Below are 11,635 nucleotides of genomic sequence, written 5' to 3'. Positions count from 1 at the left end.
CTATTGTTGATGCCCTGAATACCCTCCTAACTAACAGTGATTCCTTAAATTAACCTTGTTGTTCTTTTCTTTGTCTGTATAAGATAACCTGAATTTTAGCTGGAACAGATGCCACAACAGATCTGCTGGGCTGGGTGGTGGCCCCCTACAGCATTGGTCAGCTCATTGCCTCGCCTTTTTTGGGAAGATGTCTAACTGTCTGGGTAGAAGTAGGGAACCCCTGGCTGTATCCCTATCATTAACATTCTCGCTAACATCCTATATGCCTATCTGGAAGACATTAAGGAACACAGACTAGTTGCTCTGATTGCTGCAAGAGCATTAGGATTTGGTGCAGGTTTATTTTTTTTTTAATTTTCAAATACTTGAATGCATGCAATTAATGTAATTTAATAAACCTTTTGACCAATGTGTACATATTTGAATGAAATGGAATGCGTAGTTGGCATGCATGTACAAATGTTTGGATATGAAGGGTTGTTTTAGTGCACGTAATAATAAAATATGTTTATCAACAGATTAAGAAGTTGTTTTAAACTTTAAACTTTTTACCTGTATGATATATTTATTCCCTATCAATACTTGATAAGATCAGCAAACAATATGACATTTTTAAAAAATATTACTTAGTATGGTAAATTTAATGAACTAAAAAAGAAATACATATTGGTGTTTTATTAACATTATTATGCAGCCTGACAATTTGTTAAATTAAATCATATTAAAACTTTAATTAACTTAATTATCTTAATTATTAACTTAGTGATTGCAAACTAGGTTATAAATAATTGCCATATCATGATACGCAATGACTGCACATAACGAAAGCTATAAATAAGACAGTAAATGTTGTAATTTCTAATTTGTTGGTTTTTATGTTGTATAGGAAATGTGGCAGTGGTCCGGTCTTATCTCTCGGGGGCCCCCAAATCAAAGAGAGAACAGGAGCCATGGGAATCTCAGTGCTTTCCAAGCAATGGCTTTTTTGTAGGACCAGGTATGAAAAGGGGAAAATTTCTTTTTTTCATAATAACATGACAGAAGTCCTATCAGGAAGTATATACAGTTGTATGCACTTATTTTGCCTTTTATCTTTCAGCAAAATTCAATAAAAATGTATTACAATGCAGTAAAATAGTGTAGAAACTTAAATTCATTCAAGGCTACAGTCATATAGAGCAAGACTTGTTATCCCCTTGCAAGGAAGTTGGAGAAGTGGAGGACATATTTTATAATATGATTTTGTGTGTGTGAGAGAGTATGTGCACAATAGAAGTTATAAGCTTTTGATAATTTATATCAGGATCAATGTGCTCTATTGCAAAGGGAAGTTTTGTGCCCTTGTTAGACAAGAGATTGTTTAAACTGTTTTAATAGCTCACCTGCACTGAAATTCAGGTTAGTTTTTCTGGTCATATTTTTTTTTCTACATCTGCCCATCAATCAATCCATTCTGCAAACTTCTGCATCCTTAGGTAGTGTTTAATTCAAGCTTGCTCCCCCCCCCCCCACTCCTTCCCCACATAAACTTTTCAATACTGAAGTAAATGTGCTTTTGCCCAGCCAATGTGGTCAGGTGAGCTATGTGGCCCATAGGCCTCTTGTAAGACAATATCCTAAAAGAAATACAAATTTTAATAGTAAAGACTAAAAAACCGTAGCAATGTTTTTCATCTATTTTTTTTTTGCAGCAATCCAGACAGCTATGGTCCCTATTGGGTACCCCGGACCAGTCCATACAACAGGGCTCCACCTAAATCTGTACACAGCTCCTGCATTCCTCAGTGCCCTTTTGGGGTTTACTCATCCTATTGTTTGTGGTATTCAAGAAACAGGGTCATAATGAAGAATATAACTTCAGCATTCAAGATGCAGGTTTGTTGGATACATTGTTTCACCTGCATGTCCTTATCAAAATTGCTTCTGTAAAATATAATATGTTGATGGGGCGACCGTTTTGGCGAGCGCAGATATTTATTATGTTCCCCAAACGAAGTTGGGGAACTTTTTTTTACTCTGTTTCTTATTATTAAGGTCTTCCGTTTCCAACGGAAATTTTGTTATTTTTAGGTTTTTTTCCACGTTTTTTTTTTACCAATTTTGTGCACGCGAGTTCTCGAAAACGGCTTGCTCGATTTTGATGAAACTTTCAGAAAAACGGAACGTGAAAAAATCTAGACATATATTTTTTTTTTTTATACGTCACTTCCGTTCAGATTTTTGCATTTTAGTGAATTTTTTAGGGTCAGTTTTTAGTTTTTTAAAACGGTTTAAGATAAAATTAGATTTTCTGTGGCAATGAGCAATAAATGTATTGTGCGGAACTATTTTTATTTTCACCAAATTTCTGTGTACGGGAAATCGTTATACCAAAAAAAGTCTTCTCGAGAATTTCAAAAATTTTGATACCTTTTCAACGATAACTTTTTACCTCGAAAATTTTGTTAAAACATGTATAACAAAAGAAGTGTAGAATACTAAGATCTTTTAAATGATATCTTAAAAAGGGCTGGCCCCAAAAATTAAGGGCCTAGGGGGGGCAAATTTTTTCTTTTATATCCCAAAAAGTATTAAAAATTTGTAATACATCAAAGAAGCAAAGTTGTTAAAAATGTAAGCTCCATCTATGGAAGTCGTCAAAATATTCCGGTGACGGCCTTCCGGCTAAACCGGAAGTAGTGGGAAAAACGCGTATTTTCCTTTTTGGGTTTTTGGGGAAAATAGTTCTGGGAGAAAAAAAAAATTTTTCCGTCTGTCGTCGTTACTTCCGGTAAACCGGAAGAAAAAAAGGCCCATTTTTGCATTAATTAACATAGCTCTAGAGGATTGAAACCATTTTTGAGCCTTTTTTTTTTTTGTTAAAAATGAAAGCTATTCGTAAAACCCGGCGGGCCACTCGTTGCTTTGCAACGAGCTTTGCTTAGTTATTATTATTTTTAATCCCGTTTCCAACGGAAGACCTTATTGTTTTGTTCGGTTTCTTTTTCCCTATTATTAAGGTTTTCCGTTTCAAGGGAAAAACCTTTTGTGATTCTACTTTTTTTCCTTTTTCTTTTTCTTATTTTTTTTTTTTTCCCTTTTTTTTTTTTCGACGATTTCTAGAGATGGCTACGGTTTCATGAAATTTTGGGGATGTAACAGTAAAATTTTTCAACTGACGTTTTCAGGTTTTCAAAATTCACTTCCGGTGTCGATATGTCTGATTTCCGCTTTTTTCAAAAATTTTTTTCCGAGTCATATCTCAAAAATTAAGAGTTTAAAGATAAAACTGATATGAGTAATAATTTATAAGTAGAAAAGCCCAATGGGTTAAGATTTCCGCCGTCACTTCCGGTCGTACAGGAAGTGATCAAAAAAAATGAAAATTTGAACTTTTTCTTTTTTGAAACTTTTTTGCATCACATTATAGCACCTTATCTGTAGTTTCAAAATTGTCAGCCCCACCGGAAACAAAAAACGACAACTTCCGGTTATAAGAGAAAAACTGCATTTTTATATTTTTTTTCCCCATAAATATTTTTTATAGTTAAAGTATTTGAATGATTTTCGGATATGTTATTCAGACTGCAAATAATACAGTAACTTGAAATATCTTTGTAAAATTCATTTGGGCCGTTTTGTTTTCCTGTCCTAAAAATAGAAGTTTCGTGCTAATATCGTAAAGGGAAAGATTAAGCCCCAAACTTAATCAAGTGATATATCGTGATGAGTAGGCAAAACCCGTTGGAATAAGATTGTCCGCTGTCACTTCCGGTCGTCACAGGAAGTGATCAAAAAATGAAAATTTCAAATTTTTTTTTTTGAAACTTTTTTTGCATAATTTAACATTTATTTGTAGTTTCAAAATGTATCAGTCCCAACGGAAACAAAAATTAATTTCCGGGTTTAAAGAGAAAAAACTACATAATTTGAGTATTTTTTTTTCCCATAAATTTTTTTTATAATTAAAGTATTTGTAATGATTTTTGGATATGTTATTCAGATTGCAAATGTCAACATTGGTTTAATATCTCAGTAAAATTCCTTCCGGTCGCGTGACTTCCTGTCCTCAAAATCAGAAGTTATCATTGCTAGATCTGTTAACGATAAGAGATTAAACACAAAACTAATAGGGATGGAAGACCTTATTGAGTAGACAAATCTTTTATTTAAGTTCCCCGTCACTTCCGTTTGTCACAGGAAGTGATCAAATAAATCAAAATTTTAAACTTTTCTTTATGGAATCTTTCTTAGTATTCCTTACTAGTAGTTTGAAATATGTCAGTCCCATTGGAAACAAAAACGACGACTTCCGGTTATGAGAAAAAAAACCCATAAATTAAGTTTCTTACTATCCCATAAATGTCTTTTATAAAAAGAGTATTTGAAATGATTTTGGGACATGTTATTCAGACTGCAAATGTCTAAAAACTTCAAAATGAGCCCTTTTGACCCTTACTAAAAAGTAATAAAGAAATATTCATTACCTTTATCTAGATTCAGCTTCAGCTTTAAGTGTTTATCTCAAGTTTACCTTCTCTTTCTCTCTCTCTTTTGATGACCTTGACCTTTGCCTTGATAAATGACCTTGTTTTTTGGCCCCCTTTACCCAAAGGTCACAATCAAGCTTAAGGTCGTGGAGGTATTTGCAACTCTTACTCTAACAAATACTTATAAAATATCCCCACCCTTCTCTAAAAAAAAAAACAAAACAATCAACACAACGGGGAAAAATGTTTCAAGCCAAATGGCACGAATTTAATAAGATTCGGAATAAAAGCAAGAAGAGACCTGAAAGAAAGTGTCCTGAGTTTTTTTAAGGTGAGTTTTAAACTTTATGAAATTGTAGTGAATATCGGCAAAATCTCATATCTGTCTGAAATTTATTATTGCTAGCATAAACATTAATTAAAGCTCGCATCGGCTATTTCTACAATTGTTGTAAATATCATTCGATTCTTCTGCTCTATTACGACATTTTAATATCAAGTATTCTTGCTTTCTTGGTGTTAATTTTATTTCAATTTTATTTAGATTAAAATATGAATCCACCGAATCTTGGAAATGGCTTTTTTCCTATCAATTAAATTTCCAGAAATTTTAGATAGGTTAAATCAATTGCAGTTACCCCGCTTGATACGATATGGTGTTAAAAAAATCCCATGACTCACTCACTGTTTTACCGGGATTTTGAATTTCCTCTGCAACTGACCACGTGTATTACTTTCGCTTTTACAACTCTGTATATGCTAAGTGTCATTGCTTCACTGCAAATGTGTCCCATAATTATTCTAATCATTTTCCTACACACAATATCACATCAAACAGGGAATATCTCGTTTTTAAAAAATTTGCCACTTTTTCGAAACTATTTCTTTCATTTTGAAACTTTTCCTTCAACCTTAAAATAATAAGCTTACAAAAAACCTGAAATTTGTGGAATTTGGTGGCTCAGTGGGTTCTTCCACTTTTATACTAATGGTTATGGGATCGAGCCCAGATGGAGGAACTATTATTTTTTTTTTGGCATTTTGGTTTTTTTAATAGAAAAATATCCTTCTTATAGAAAAATAGAGAAGAACGGAAGACCTTCTTTGTTGCTGTAGCAACAAGAGTTTCTAGTTATTATTATTATTATTATTATTATTATTTTTTTTTTTTTATAAGTACGTCGTCACTTCCGGTCGTGAGATATGGACGATTTACTGATTTTAAAAAGGGGCGGCTTGTCCGGGCAATCATAAAAAACGAAAGAAATATTGATTGAGATTTTCAGTGAAGGTAGAGGAAGGATTGCTTAATTGCTTTTTTGAGCTAATCTTTCCAGCGCAAAAGGCGTTAACTGCCTGGGTCATTATAATTATAATATTTGACCACAAATTTTGTGCACGTGATTTCTCGAAAACTACTGCATGGATTTTTATGAAATTTGCAGGAACAATGTGTTGCTATATGCAGTTACTATATCCTGGAGATTTTTTGGAAATTCCTTTCTGGTGCCCGGGTTTGGACAATTATCTGATTTTAAATTGACATTTTGTTCGTGGATAATCTAAAGAACGGTTAAAAATATCACTGTGGAACTTTTAGGTATTATAGATCGTGATAAAAATATCGAAGACGCGATCTTTTGTACGTCGTCTCTACTTCCCGTCGTAACGGATCAAAGAAAAAAAGTCAAATTTTTAAACTTTTTTGTTTTTCAATATTTTCAAATCATATTAGTATGGTTGATAGAAACATTTCTCATTAGGCTGAATATATAATTTGTTTGTAAATTGATGAATTCTAACTCGAGATATTAACATTCAAAAGTCTGAAGCGTGATCTTTAAAGGCGGCGGTCTTGTCAATTCCGACATTTCGCAATAGGGGTTTACAAGGCCCTGAGCGTTTGCTTGAACAAAGTAAATAGGAAAAATGAAATGTGAAGGGATACTTGGATTGTCACGTCGTAGGTTTGTTGCAATTCGGTGTCAAACTACATTTATTATCCAAGGTTATTACAAGTCTTCTTTAATTGGTTTTGGTTGTTTCTCAAAGTAGAAATAGAAAAGAATTGGTTTCAAACGAAGTACAATATCTTTTTTTTGTTTTGCATAACGGTAACACATAGCTTAAATCATAGTTAAAATTAATAGTTTTTCAAGAATGTATAGGTAAAAAACTGACCACTGTTTTCCCCTGCACATTTGTGTCATATTAAATAGAAAGGACAACTGTTACAATAAGAAAATATTTTATTTTTAAAGATAACAATTTTTAAAGACCGTTTAATTGACATATATAAACATTTTATTTTTTTCAATGCAATTATTTAAGATAATAGAAACTTATTTTTTGACCCTCGTAGGGCGGTCGAGGCATTTTTTTCTCAGTGAAACACACCATCTTTTTCATGAAAGTGTAAGTAATCGGCATAGTCAACTTTCGTTATTGAAAATTGAAAAATTACCAATTAATAGCTGTTTCGCTGCTTTAGTGTTATTTGCCTATATACGATATGTTTCATGTGTGTGTTATACTTTCCACACCTCAAAATTTAGGCTAGGCGATAAAAACGCTCTTTTTTATTTGACTGAAGCTATCTCACCTATTTAAATGAACATTCCGAGAAACGTAAGATTTACTCGTTGCTTTGGCGCGAAATTTGAAAAGTGACCCTTCTTTCATAATTCCAAGACAGATTAACTGTTGCAGTTTATTACATACAAGTGAAGTAAAAGTAGTTGTTCAATAGCGTAATCGATAAGCGTATTGGATTTTTTCGCTCTACTTTAATTCCCAATGTGTCCAAAATATGTTTAATCCATTTTCAGCTCGATTTTATGGGTTATTTTTAATCGGAGGAAGACCTACTCGTTGCTCGCAACAGATCGTTTCTAGTTTTTTTTTCTTCTTCTTCTTCCTGGGGATTTTTTTTCCGGGAGTGATCTTGTAAAATAAACCGACTTAGGTAAAACCTTTTAGGGTAGTGGCATGTTTGTGATTTGGGGAAAGAAGGTATTTGCACGCACGTGCTTGCAAGAGCGTCACGTGCAACGCATGAAATGACGGATTTAATTGATATTGGCGTAACTTTTTAAATTTTTGATGAAATGCTTTAAACTTATAATATAAGGATATTTAGTACATAGCAATATGACATGGTTTTAAAATAGCAAATCTCACGCGCATGCACGTGCGCTTCGCTCTGATTGGCTGAAAATAAATTCAATATCGTTCTTTTTTTTGGCGAAAACCTTTTAAATTTTGAACATAGCCATGCATTAGGATAGCCTACAACATGATATATAGCAATTATCATGAAAACATGTGCATGCACGTGCGCTGCAATCTGATTGGTAAACTTTAAATAGCTATAACTCCCTTGGTTTTCAACCAAACAGGATGGGATTTGGAACATAGATAAATATAATGGACTACTACAAGAAAGTATGGTCACCCTGCACATGCATGCACGTAAGTGTACATGCACTGCAATCTGATTGGCTGAAACTTTAAACAGCTATAACTCCCTTGGTTTTCAACAAAAAGGGGGGGAATTTAGAACATAGATAGATGTAATGGACTTTTACAAGAAGGTAGGCACCATGCACATGTATGCACGTGCGTGCACGTGAAATGAGCAAAAAAAAAAAAAACACTTGAATGAGTTTTTTTTTTAATACTTTTGGATCAAATAATTTAATGTTTAGTATATTAAAATATATAGATTTTGTTGACAATATGATTTGGTCATTAGGCACATGCATTCACATGCGCACGCGTGCAATGCTAAAATTTGAATGAACTTGGTATACTTCTGGGTAAACGTTGTTAAAGTCTCAAATACATAGAGTTTGTCTTGTTTAATGAAGCTTACAGGGAATATGGCACCAAAAGGGAGTTGGGGTGCTTTGGGGAACATCTGTAATGGTCCCCGTTACAATTAGCACTAGTTTTGTTATAATTTAGATTGGGATCATCAAACTGCATGTGACATTTGGTGCGTCCAACTTGATTCACATGATGTCGTATGCACTAAGTTACATTTTAAAAAGAAGCCTGAAGAGTGCTGAAAGGAAATGAAGAACGTTTCGTTTACTATTTTTTTTCAATTTTTATCCTTTAAAATCAGGGCATGTTTTAACTTTCAGTTGAACTTTTGCTGCTTTTCTCGTGAGAATGTAGCTTTAACAAGTGATGCATTGTGGGTCCAAATTATGCATCAAAAAATTCTTTTGAATGAATGTGCAGTAGTGAATTTTCTCTTCACACAGGTGTTGCTTTAAGAGCTCGAAGTGATGGTGACTTTGCGATTCACTGCGCTCGCTATAAAAGAAAAATTGAAGATATGGTGATTTTTTTTGGAAATTTGAAGGTATTCATTTTTAAATTGTTTATAATTTAATTCTGGTTGTGAGGATATATTTGATTGGATAAAAAATTTCTTTTAAAATTGTATAAAATGGGTTGCCTCTACAATGACTTTTTCAAAAACATATCAATCCACCTGATGTTAAATTCAAATTTTGTATAAATTAAAGACATTTTTTAAGAAAAATACCTCTTTTTTTACACCAAAAGAATGAGAAATTAAAATTTAAAAAGGGAAAGAATTTAATAGCTACCCATTTTTTATGGTATAAACTGGGTTGGAAGAGTTTATGCTTTTTTGCTCACCTGAGCCGAAGGCTCAAGTAGTTTTTGATCACTTTTTTTGTCGTCCTCCTTTCCGTCCGTCCGTTGTTGTCCGTCTGTCTGTCTGTAAACTTTTCACATTTTCAACTTCTTCTCAAGAACCACTGGGCCAATTTTGACCAAACTTGGTACAAAGCATCCTTGGGTGAAAGGGGGAAATTTTAAAATTTTTAAAATGAAGGGTATCCCCTCGCAAGGGGAGATAATCAAGAAAAGACAAAAATAGCGTTGGGTCATTAAAAAATCTTCTTCTAAAACCCCTGGGCCCGTAAAGCTGAAACTTATGTGGAAGCATACTGGGGTAGTGAGTTTTAAATTGTTCAAATCATGACCCCCGGGGAAGGGCGGGGCCACAAATGGAAAATCAAAGTTTTTATAGAAATATATAGGAAAAATCTTTGAAAATCTTCTTTAAGAACCACTAGGCCAGAAAAGCTGAAACTTATGTGGAAGCATCCTGGTATAATGTAGATTCTAAATTGTTCCAAACATACCCCCGGGGAAAGGGCGGGGCCACAATGGAGAATCAAATTTTAACTAAGAAAGATATAGGAAAAAACTTTGAAAATTTTTTTCGAAACCCCTGGGCCAGAAAAGCTGAAACTTATGTGGAAGCATCCTGGGGTAGTGTAGATTCTAAATTGTTCAACTAATGACCCCCGGGGGAAGGGCGGGGCCACAATGGGGAATCAAAGTTTTATATAGAAATATATAGGAAAAATCTTTGAAAATCTTCTTCTCAAGAACCACTGGGCCAGAAAAGCTGAAACTTATGTGGAAGCATCGTGGTATAGTGTAGATTCTAAATTGTTCAAATCAAGACCCCCGGGGGAAGGGCGGGGCCACAATGGGGAATCAAAGTTTTATGTAGAAATTTAGGAAAAATCTTTGAAAATCTTCTTCTCAAGAACCACTGGGCCAGAAAAAGTGAAGCTTATGTGGAAGCATTCTGGGGTAGTGTAAATTCTAAATTGTAGGAATCATGACCCCCGGGAAAGGGTGGGGCCATTATAGGGAATCAAAGTTTTACATAGAAATATATAGGAAAAATCTTTGAAAATCTTCTTCTCAGGAACCAATGGGCCAAAAAAGCTGAAACATATGTGCCCATGGAAGGATCATGGGGTAGTGTAGGTTTCAAAATGTCTAAATTATGATCAGTGGGGTAGGGTGGGGATGCATTATGTATAACAAGGGGGAAATCTGGTAAAGAACAGAATGGTCAAAGCTTCTCAGGTGAGCGATGTGGCCCATGGGCCTCTTGTTTATATTATAAACTGCTTTGCGGATTATAAAGCTTAAACTGTCCAAACCCAGTTTATACCATATAAAATGGGTAGCTTTTAAAGTCATTCCTTAAGTGAATGATACATTTTTAAATTCGGGACTTGTTAAGCCTGGAATGATCAGATCATCAAAGGTTGATGCATTCTAGGGCCCTTGAAAATATCAAACTCAAAGTAGGACACAGTGACTTACTTTTGGAATTTTATGGCTTTATTTAGATATTTCAGATACTAAGTTGCTTACAATCTTAAACTCTTGTCAATGAATTTATCTTGAGCCTTTGGAATATATGTCACCGAAAACAAAAGTTTAAGTGACCTACTTTTGAAATATTACACTATTTATAAAAATCTAAAAATTAGCCATTTTTATTTGGTTGATACACCTTTGTTCAGTGAATTGTGTCAACTGAAAAGGTCATAGTGACACACTCAGCAAATCTCTGTAATTATTTTAGGATGCTGAGAAGCCTAGAAGCTTTAAACTTTACTAGTTTAGATACTAGGTAGTGTCAACCAAAAACTAAGTACGTGGAATTTAAATACATGGCTATATTTTATGGTTTGCAACGATGAGAAAAGTGGGTTAAACAATTTTTCCGAAGAGTGATTCTAGGCTCTTGGGCCTTTCGTACAGTCCAGACTCATATAGACAATCATTCTTTGTTGTAGGCAGCAAAGAAGTTCCTGACTATACTCCAGATATCTTTGCTGTTGTTGCATTAACGTCATCTTTTTTGTGGCTCTGTTCATCTTTGCTGTCTTTGAGACGTAAGATATTTTTTTATTTCAAAAATTCATTCGATACGAAGATTGATTTTCTGAATTATATTTAGCAATCCAATTTGCATTCCATTGAATTAGAACAGATTTATACAGATTCTTAACAATTATAGTTTTCCTATTTCTTTATATATTTCAGCAGAAAGGTTATATATGTGTAATATTTCATGTCACATTTACATTCAGAGATCAAAAATTTTAAATGACGAGTATATCATTGTATGTATTCTAATTTGATATAAATAATTAGGGCCCCGCAAGGATTTGCGGGTGCCCTATAGTAATCACTCTGTCTGTCCGTCTGTCCGTCTGTCACTCTTCCGTCCACAAATTTTCTGTTTTTTTCTAATAACTTTTTTTATGGTTGCCCAATCAAGTTCAAATTTGATATGGTTTAAGGAAAAT

General features: G+C 33.8%; 1 pseudogene; it reads left to right on the top strand.

Annotated features, from left to right (window-relative positions):
* Positions 1–187: 187 nt before the first annotated feature.
* LOC134249902 (major facilitator superfamily domain-containing protein 8-like) lies at positions 188–11,222 on the top strand (annotated as a pseudogene).
* The last annotated feature ends 413 nt before the right edge of the window (positions 11,223–11,635 follow it).

The sequence above is a fragment of the Saccostrea cucullata genome, unplaced genomic scaffold (assembly GCF_032062105.1).
Source record: "Saccostrea cucullata isolate Sc308-1 unplaced genomic scaffold, CSIRO_AGI_Scuc_v1 ctg16976, whole genome shotgun sequence".
NCBI classification, from domain to species: Eukaryota; Metazoa; Mollusca; class Bivalvia; order Ostreida; family Ostreidae; genus Saccostrea; species Saccostrea cuccullata.
The sequence above is the reverse complement of the archived record's forward strand: the minus strand, read 5'-3'. Positions and strand labels throughout refer to the sequence as shown.